General features: G+C 42.0%; 1 protein-coding gene across 1 annotated transcript in view; it reads right to left on the reverse strand.

The window, feature by feature from the left end:
- The window catches only part of LOC121581200 (leucine-rich repeat and immunoglobulin-like domain-containing nogo receptor-interacting protein 3), a 96,414-nt gene extending 91,748 nt beyond the window's left edge, over positions 1-4,666 (reverse strand). The window contains exon 1 of the mRNA XM_041896650.2: positions 4,089-4,666. The gene's annotated coding sequence lies outside the window, so the exon portion shown is untranslated. The remainder of the gene's footprint in view (positions 1-4,088) is intronic.
- Between the last annotated feature and the right edge of the window lie 1,334 nt (positions 4,667-6,000).

Consider the following 6,000-nt stretch of genomic DNA (forward strand, 5'->3'; position numbering starts at 1 on the left):
TGAGCTCAATTTCGTGTCTCATAGCAAAGGGTATGAACACTTATGTAAATAAGGCATTTCTGTTTTTAATTTTTTATACCTTTGCTAAGATTTCTAAAAACCTGTTTTCGCTTTGTCATCATGGGGTATTGTGTGTAGATTGATGAGAAAAAATAAATAAAAATAATAATCAATTTCACAATAAGGCTGTAACGTAACAAAATGTTGATAAAGTCAAGGGGTCTGAATACTTTCAGAATGCACTGTAACAGTGCATCTGGCAGCAAGGAAAATAAAACCTGAATACCACTGTCATAACATGACATAACATATGTGACTCGTTTCAGGAAACTAGGCGTACGTCGCGTGTCACTACTTCATAGGAGAGGCAGTTGAACGAAGAACTGCAAAAGTGTTGCTAAGGCGCTCCACTTTCTGGAGGACCGAGTTTTGAAATCAGTGGAATGCCCAGTGGAAGCAGAGTATTATAGCTAAGGAGATGGAGAAAATTCAGGCATCTGATTGCAAATGCGGAAGGAGTCGAAAAGAGAACACAGAAGGCTATTGTATAAAACGCCTGTCTCTGGATTACATCTTCAAACTAAGGGCAACCATGGCATCCGTGACAGAGAATGATAAGCATTCATCCATGTATATGGGTAATAGTCTAGCTAGCTACATTTTCAGATATTGTACATTTCTAATTTTGTCAGAAAGTAGTTTTAGCTGGTTAGCTACCTGTAGATTCATGCAGGTTAATAACGTTATGAGTTGTGATTATGGTTCATTGTTTAGCTAGCTAGTTAGCTAGCTAGCTACATATCTAAACAAAATACTCCACTATGCAAGTAACCATTTCACTGTACCATTTACACCTTCGGTGTCCTGTGCATGTGGCAAATAAACATTGATTTTATTTGACATAGTGTGTGTTTACCAGAGACGGTCATGTGAAGAACAACATGACCTGCACCAAAGTCAAATTAGGATATAACATTAGGCCAGCGAGACAGTGTCCAAGTTCTAAAGTTCTCCGGTAGAATGGACAGATTTTATTTCATCACTCTCACAACCGTAAGCTATTTTCTGTAATTTGCTTGCCATTAACTTGTAAATAATGATATTGTTGTGAGTTTATTTTCCTGTAATAATTAATACAAAATAACTAAAGTTAAGATGTTGTCAGCCTGTCATTTTTGTGTTTATACTTTTTCATAACGACAAGTTCATGATGTCACTGCAACAACTGTTTAGCTACAGACATGTCGATAGAGGTAGTATAAACCAGCCTTTAGTCTTCAAATCTTTGTTTTTTTAGTACACTACCGTACTCACTGTTTAGCATTTGGCCTCACATGTGAGTCCTTAAAGAGATGGGTGGGGCTAAGGCTTAAGAGGGTGTGACGATGCTGAATGGGTGTAGACAAAGAAGAGCTCTTCACAAGGTGTACCAAAACATTCAAGGGCCATTTTCTCAAAAGTGGGGTTACAAGTTTATCAACTTTCAGAATTACTTTCCCATCATTCCTCAATTGTAGTGTATGATATACAATTTTCTAGCTCTGAGTCTCTATTTTTATGGAATGTAAAAAACACAATTTCAAATTTTGCTACATAAAACCGAATCGAGCCGGTCAGTGACATATTAGGATCACTTATGCCAGGTTACGACAGCTGACTTAACGCGGTCAGGATAAAGGTCATTAGCAGCCATCAAGCCAGCCATGGTTAGTATTGCTTCTGTCCCAACCCACACTTTTAAACACAGTAAGCCGATATTGTTGTTTACCACACAAAACAAAACTACACTCCACAGAGCTGGGCTTTACGGAAGAGTGCAGGGACTGGGAAACTGGTCAGAATTGAAGGAATGATGGATGGTGCTAAATACAGGGAAATTCTTGAAGGAAACCTGTTTCAATCTTCCAGAGATTTGAGACTGGGACTGAGGTTCACCTTCCAGCAGGACAATGACCCTAAGCATACTGCTAAAGCAACACTTGAGTGGTTTAAGGGGAAACATTTAAATGTCTTGGAATGGCCTAGTCAAAGCCCAGACCTCAATCCAATTGAGAATCTGTGGTATGACTTAAAGATTGCTGTACACCAGCGGAACCCATCCAACTTGAAGGAGCTGGAGCAGTTTTGCCTTGAAGAATGGGCGAAAATCCCAGTGGCTAGATGTGCCAAGCTTATAGAGACATACCCCAAGAGACGTGCAGCTGTAATTGCTGCAAAAGGTGGCTCTACAAAGTATTGACTTTGGTGGGGTTGAATAGTTATGCACGCTCAAGTTTTCCGTTTTTTTGTCTTATTTCTTGTTTGTTTCACCAAAAAAAAACATTTTGCATCTTCAAAGTGGTAGGCATGTTGTGTAAATCAAATGATACAAACCCCCCAAAAATTCATTTTAATTCCAGGTTGTAAGGCAACAAAATAGGAAAAATGCCAAGTGGGGTGAAAACTTTTGCTTTAGTAGTTAGGCTTGAATCACAAGCTTTTTATTTTATTTATATCATTAGAAACCATCTGTAATGATATTCCTTTCCTGCAGATTCTGTCCAGCCCTGGTAATAACATGATAATAATCCAGTAATAACCATAGTGATTACATGTACGGCTTAAATTAGTCCTATGGACAGATACTCCAATCTCCGCTGTGGAGCTTTGCAGCTCCTTCAGGGTTATCTTTGGTCTCTTTGTTGCCTCTGATTAATGCCCTCCTTGCCTGGTCCGTGAGTTTTGGTGGGCGGCCCTCTCTTGGCAGGTTTGTTGTGGTGCCATATTCTTTCAATTTTTTTTATAATGGATTTAATGGTGCTCCGTGGGATGTTCAAAGTTTCTGATATTTTTTTAGAACCCAACCCTGATCTGTACTTCACCACAACTTTGTCCCTGACCTGTTTGGAGAGCTCCTTGGTCTTCATGGTGCCGCTTGCTTGGTGGTGTTGCAGACTCTGGGGCCTTTCAGAACAGGTGTATATATACTGAGATCATGTGACACTTAGATTGCACACAGGTGGACTTTATTTAACTAATTATGTGACTTCTGAAGGTAATTGGTTGCACCAGATCTTATTTAGGGGCTTTATAGCAAGGGGGGTGAATACATATGCACGCACCACTTTTCCGTTATTAATTTTTTAGAATTTTCTGAAACAAGTTCTTTTTTTCATTTCCCTTCACCAATTTGGACTATTTTGTGTATGTCCATTGAAATCCAAATAAAAATCCATTTAAATTACAGGTTGTAATGCAACAAAATAGGAAAAACGCCAAGGGGGATGAATACTTTTGCAAGGCACTGTATATTGTGCTGACACAATGGAGCAAACAGCTTTACAGCTTGACCACATTTCCATTACAGGGCTAATACAGCGCAATAGAAATAGAATGCAAATAAAGCCGAACAGAGAGACAACGCTATAGCAACCCAAAGTATACCCTACAAACACAATTTTATAGTGTACCCATGGGTATACTTCATATTCAAAAAGTGCTACATGAAATTTGACAGAGTTACGCTACAGGATTTATGTGTTTATGTAATCAAGACAGCCTATGAAATCTGTTATGAAATGCTGCTGGCGGAATAACGTCAAATTTATGACAGAGGGTTGAGCTACAAACCCAACTATGCCAACTCCACATACAGTAGGCTATCAATCACTTATCTGACTGGATGCAATACAGCTACCAAACCAATCCACTGCAGACAATCATCCAATAATATTGGTCTGCAGTGGATTGGTTTGGTAGCTGTATTGCTCCAGGTAAGCTCCAGGTAAACACACTCGCTCACGTTCATCTACAGGTAAACAAGCACACTCCTTTCTCCCTCTCTGATCTGTTCTCTCTCTCTTAACCCTGGAGATATGTGAGTGAGGAGACAGGGTCAGGGTATGAAGAGGTCCTCATGACGACACACAAACAGGAATATATTCTCGGTGTGTGTATATGTGTGTGTATGACGCTTACATCTGTGTGTATGAGTGTGTATGTGCATGTATGTGATTGCATCTGTGTGTGTGTGTACGTGTGTGTCTTTGTGTATTATGAGTGTGTATGCGTCCGTGTGTGTGTGTTTGGCTTAGTAGAAGTTAACTCACCCAGGACTGAAGCGTGGTCTCTGTTCCCTCCTCATCGATGTGTGTGTGTTTTGTGTCTGTGTTTGTGTGTGTTCCCCAGCACTGTGTCCCTATCTCCACTCTGTCCATAAGTTTGATCAGCTCTTCATGTGCCAGTCTTACTCTCCTCCAATCCTCAGGTCTTCAGATCCCTCCTTCTCTCTCTCTTCATCAGCCTCCCTCTCTCCCTCAGCCCCTGGCATCAGCAGCTGTGCCAAACACGCCACTCATCCCTCTTTCTTTTCCTCTCTCCTTCTGTCTCTCTTCCTGGTTTGTGTGTTTCGCAAACACACAGACAAACACCTTTTTCCCAGCTCCTTGTTATCCAAAAAGAGGTCCCAGAGAACCAGGCGGAGTGGGGTCTGTGAGATCTCCTCCCCAGAGACGGTGCTCCTCAGTGGGGGTGTGTGCTCACCGTCTCCCCTGGCATGGGTCTGATTCTCTGTGTGTGTGTTTGTGTGTGTATGAAAGAGGGAGCATGTTGGCTCTGTAGCTGTTGCTTCTGCCTCTTTCACAGAGCGTTCTCTCTCTCTCTCTCTCTCTCTGTCTCGCTCTCTCCCTCTCTCTCTGCTGCTCAGGCTCTTTGGATTCACAATTGGCTCTGCCACTGGGCTCAGGGCTTAGGGATCCTCTAGCAAAAGCTGGACATGAACAAAAACGTAGAGGGCGAGAAGAGAGGGAGAGAGAGAGAGGATAGAGGATTTCAACTGGTCTGTATTTGGCACATTGTAAAACACACATGTCATAAATGTCAACCAATCACATGTTTGAGAGAGGGAGCATGTGAGAGAGCCAGAAAGAGAGAGAAAAAGAAAGAGAGAATAGAGATAGAGAAAAAATGGAGAGAGACAGAAAGGCAAATTGGCAGACATAAAGAGAGAGGGGAGGATTCATATTGTTTTATGTCGATTGGAAATTAGGTTGGGAATACTGTGTAGCCAGGGACTGGGAATGATTGGGAAAGATTGTGTACAATGATGATGAGCAAATACACTGAACAGTGAAAAAAATTGTTTTACTGTGAACATTTCCCCTCATTGTCAGTGGAGCGTGGAGGGAGCTAGCACACACTCAGATCATTTCACATCACTGTTCCACCCGTAGAGAGCCAGAGTACTTTCTATCAGACCACACAGACGTGCCTGTGAACTATGGATGAGTGTGTTTTTGTGACAATTTGTTAAATCAGCTGGATTATGGCTCAGAGAGAGAGAGAGAGGGCGAGAGAGAGAGAGAGAGAGAGAGACAGAGAGGAAGGAAGAGACAGAGAGAAAAAATAGGCATTTTTATTGTTCTGTCCTTCTGCCCTGTCAGAGTGGATCAGATCATCGGGCAGCTGGGTTCAGGCAAAGACACACACATACCCCCCCTCGCCACACACACACATGCTCTTAGGCACATACCCACACTCCCACACTCCCTACATGCCCTAAAGTCAGTTAAGAGCTCGTCACAGGAAAGGAAAGGTCTGGCCCTTGACCTAGAGGCTAAGCGTCTGGCATCTCAATAACCTCACTGGAGTTCAAGGCCAAGCAACACCTGCTGCCCCGCTGATACACACACACAAACACACACGAACGCACAGACACACACACACATTCCAGCAACTCATAACTCCACCCCTCTCATCTCATGCACACTTGTGCAAAACACACTCACACAAACACACTACCACCTCATACCCCAGGTGTAAAATAGTAAATAATGACTACTTCTCAGAAAGTATTGAACTGTCAAGAGGAGTAAAACAGGGTTATCCACTATCGGCATATCTATTAATTATGGCCATCGAAATGTTAGCTCCAACAATAATATCAAGGGGCTAGAAATCCAGGGCTTAAAAAAAAAGGTTTCATTGCATGCTGACTACTCATGCTTTCATTTAAATCAGCAA

The sequence above is a fragment of the Coregonus clupeaformis genome, chromosome 14 (assembly GCF_020615455.1).
Source record: "Coregonus clupeaformis isolate EN_2021a chromosome 14, ASM2061545v1, whole genome shotgun sequence".
NCBI lineage: Eukaryota > Metazoa > Chordata > Actinopteri > Salmoniformes > Salmonidae > Coregonus > Coregonus clupeaformis.